Source organism: Diceros bicornis (genome assembly GCF_020826845.1).
Source record: "Diceros bicornis minor isolate mBicDic1 chromosome 30 unlocalized genomic scaffold, mDicBic1.mat.cur SUPER_30_unloc_7, whole genome shotgun sequence".
In the NCBI taxonomy this organism is placed as follows: Eukaryota; Metazoa; Chordata; class Mammalia; order Perissodactyla; family Rhinocerotidae; genus Diceros; species Diceros bicornis.
In genome coordinates, this window is record NW_026690905.1 from 816540 (window position 1) to 821291 (window position 4752).

Genomic DNA, 4752 nt, shown 5'->3' on the forward strand with positions numbered 1-4752 from the left:
TCCCTAATAGGAAAATACCTACCACAGATAGTTCTTGATACGGTGGATTCCTTATTTTGGTGTGTGAAGCTGAGAAGAGATGAAGTAACCAGAGGCTATCATCATTGGCTAAAGAAGACCACCGTAGCTTCTGGAAATGTGGTTGCCCAAATTCTCTGAAAGGAGTGGAAGCTGGATATTCTGAAATAACCACACCTTACTTTTTTATCTTCTCGTTAGTAAAATTTTATATGTAAACATGTACTTAAAACTATTTTACTTGGTCAAAAGACCTGAACAGACATTTCTCCAAAGAAGATATACAGATGGCCAGCAGACACCTGAAAAGATCTTCAAAATCATTAACTATCAAGGAAATGCAAATCAAAACTACAATGAGATATCACCTCACGCCTGTCAGAATGGCTATAATTAACAAGACAGGAAACAACATGTGTTGGAGAGGCTGTGGACAGAAGGGAATTCTCATACACTGCTGGTGGGAGTGCAAACTGGTGTAGCCAATATGGAAAACAGTATGGAGATTCCTCAAAAACTTAAGGATAGAACTACCATATGATCCAGCTATTCCATTGTTGGATATTTATCCAAAGAACTTGAAAACACCAATACGTAAAGATACATGAACCACTGTGTTCATTGCAGCTTTATTCACAATAGCCAAGACTTGGAAGCAACCTAAGGGCCCAACAAGGAATGAATGGATAAACATGATATGGTATATATGCACAGTCGAATACTACTCAGCCATAAGAAACAATGAAATCCAGGCATTTGTGACAACATGGATGGACATTGAGGGTATTAGGCAAAGTGAAATAAGACAGAGGGAGAAGGTCAAATATCGTATGATTTCACTCATTAAGTAGTAGATAATAAAAACAACAAACAAATGCATAGAGACAGAGATTGGACTGGTGGTTACCAGAGGGGAAGGGGGAAGGGAGAATGGCGAAAGGGATAATTTGGCACAAGTGTGTGGTGAAGGGTTGTAATAAGTATTTAGGTGGCGAACGTGATGTAATCTATGCAGAACTAAAAGTATAATGATGTACACCTAAAATTTATGCCATGTTATAAACCAATGTTACTGCAATAAACAAAAAAATGAAAAAAATGAAAAAAAATTTAAACTCTTCAAATACTTTGCAAATAGTCACAAATTTAATCTTAATAAAAGGCAATGAAAAGGTACCATTATTATGGGAATTTTTAGAGATATAGAAACTAAGATGGATAGAGGTTATGTAACCTTCTCAAGATCGTTAAACTAGTCATACTAGAGTCAGGGTTTGAATCCAGGCAGTCTGGCTTCAAAGCCAAGCTTCCCCTCAATCACTTCTACCATCAGATAATATTGCTTCATATTCACAGAGCCAAGAATATAAGTTTAGCTACCTGATCATATGAATTTTGCTGAAATTCTGTTTATTTTGCTTCCAGAGAACTCAATACAGAACCTTTTTTCTCTTTTGATTCAGATCACCTATGGAGATATTGATCCTGTACTGAAAGGTAAGGACTACTTTTCCTCTCTATCAGATGGCTTCCAAGGACATATCTTTAGTCTTCAGAAGGGTCTCGCTGTTGATACATTTTGGCTGGACCTGGGTGGGAAATTTAGTGTCAGTTGATATAAAAAGTGAGCAGTTCCTCTGGGAATTTAGAAGAGAGGAGACTATGAACGATGCCTGCCTGTGACTAAGATACCTGTGACCAAGAGGACGTACACTTCAAAAGATTGGACCTTCATGGCCAGAATCATAGGCTCACCAACCAATATGTTAACCCGGTATGGTGACACAAGTATATTAATAAGTATGAGAATTGCAGGAAAGTATTATTTAACCACTCAGAAGGTGTGGATCACTACACCACAGTGGGATGCTTCTTTTTTTCCACTTCACCCCTTTTTCATTCTTACCATGGGAGTCTTTACTTTGCACACCAGAACTTTGAGATATCTGTATTTAAACACTCTCTATGGAGAGTTAGCCCCTCTAAATACCCAGAAGACTTTCTCTTTACCAAATTATGGCTTGAAATTTATAACTGCTCTTTTGCAGGAACTAAATGTGGAAAATTTTGGAGTGTTCGCTCAATGCCTCCCTGGATTCTCTGCCAAAGGACAAATTAGACACGACCATGTCTGGATCCAGCTACTACATCTATCATGCTGTGGATGTGGCGGCCTGAACCCTCCATGAAATGCTTTTGATAAAAGCAGAAGTGGTGTCCATAATGGATGCAGGTCAGCTCATGTTTCTCACTTAGCAGGTAAAATTTCTCCCTTAAATATGATTCCCATTATTGTATTTTAGGATACGAGAGTTATTTCATTTGGGTATAGAATTGTAATAGTGACATTGCGACATATCAGCGGTGACTTGAGCATAATGAATTGCTGTTGTTTCGTGCAGGTTGCAAGTAAATCTCTAATGATTGTAGGGGCTATTTAGCAACAGTGTCAACTCTTTTAACTAAAAATAATCAATTAAAAACTTTCACTGTGAGAGGTAAGTTTTTAAGATAAGACTTAATGACAATTCATCCAAGGGAATTTAAAAATTCAGGGATTTTCAAAATCTAGTTCTGGCCCTATCCTATGATATCTTAAATGCCACTGGGGAAAGGAGAATTTATTTGAACGTTCCTGCATTTTTCTAGAAAGGCTACTGATAGTTAAATAAATATTTCTTCATTGAAATTTAAAATGACTTTTGGAAACAAGGAGATTGATCCCCTTCTTACAGATGAGAACACCAATACTGTGAAATATATTTTAATTTCCCCAAGACCTTTTCAATTCTACTTAGATGAACCTAGACTTTTATAAATCCAAAACCTATGAATAATGTGTCTTGAAATTCTTGCTCTCAGGTACAAGGAAGTTAATGTGATATCAGATCTAAATACACACATTTATTGTGAATATATATTTATTTATGTATATATATAACCTTATATATATTCATGTATTATATAAATATTAGTTATACATTTATATATAAATTATATCAATTATTGTATGAATATTGTTTACTAGGGGCTTTCATCTTTTCTCTCTCATTTAATAAAATATTTTGTTCAAAGTTAGTAAGAAGCAGGCTGTCTTTCTTTGTCTCTTCTTGAGTTCAAGGAAACTCCCTAGCACCCCTAAAGCAAACCTCATTGCTTAATGTGTAGCTCAGGTTTAGCCCTACAGCACTCCCTGTACATGGAATCTTCAGGAATGGTTGAAACAAATCACCATGTGCTCTCTAAGGGCAGACAGGAATGCCTTCTTACTTAAGTATGCAAAAAAGTAAACACTCACCAAATTGAATTTATTCAGAGGATTACTGATATAGAGGGGAAAAAAATCTAATTGCTGGGCAACTCAGGATCCCCACCTGTTCGTATATGAGTTTTCTGTCCTCAATTTCCATCCTCATTTCATTTCTCAATTATGTCTCCCTTTCAGCTCCACCCATTCCTAAAAAACACCCAATTTAAAAACAGCACTGGAGCTTATGTGTCACTGGCTGAGAAAATAAACTCTGTGTCACAGCATGAAATTCTGATCTATATCATTTCCCAAAGGTCTTGGACTTCAGGTGAAAGTAAGGGAGTTTGTTCCCCAGGATCCACGTGGTCAAAATTTCATCATACATGAGGAGCTGATAGACTGGGCCGTGGGATACAAAAAGACTGCAGAAAACTCAATATTCGATTAATTCTTCATCTATATCACAAGATAGAGACTGTATATGAAAATAATTGTGAAATTATTTAACTCATAACAAAATTCTCATTTATTGATATAATTTTTCTTACTGTCCAAGAGATATTGAAGGTACAATTTTTTAAAATAATTTTATTTATTTATTTATTGTCCCCCCCAAAGCCCCAGTAGATAGTTGTATGTCATAGCTGCACATCCTTCTATTTGCTGTACGTGGGACACGGCCTCAGCATGGGCGGAGAAGCAGTGCGTCGGTGCTCGCCAGGGATCCAAACTCGGGCCGCCAGCAGCGGAGCGCGCGCACTTAACCACGAAGCCACGGGACCAGCCTGAAAGGACACTTTTACTTAAGGAGATATTCCCGAATTTTGAAATGCTTTATATGCTACAGCAGGACAGTGAGGCTACCACTTTAATATGATGAGCTGATAAAAAATTGATGATTTAAATTCCCATTTAAGCTGAAAAAGTGTCAATCTCATTTCTTGCAAATTTATTGCTCTGCATGCATTGTGCCTCGAAGACATAAGAGGTGCTGACGACCAAGCGTTTTGATGACTTGTTGATACAATTAAAATTGTCTTTGGCCATTTGCTTTTCTTCTAGGAAACAAATTTTATTCTCTTTAACTAGAATCAAAAGAATTGACATTGAGTGTTTTTTTAATATTTCAACATTTTATTAATACTCCTTATATTTCCAACTCTTCATCCCACCTTTATACATTCTTGTAGAAAAATTCACCATCAGAAAAAAAGATTCTTTTTGCTCTTCCAGGAACTACATTCTTCCTCACATCAGATTTCCCTTTAAAACTCAGCCCTGTAAGCCATCCCTCAAGATGCTATATTATATCATTTAAGCCTGTCCCTGTTTCCTTGGTGTATAATCTACCTGACATTAAATATATTACTAAATAAATTCAATAATTGCATATTGTACTAATCAAACAATTCTCATGTAAATATATTGTATGAATTAAAATATTATTTATTATTAAGGTAAAATCTGCTTATAGTTCAAAAAAG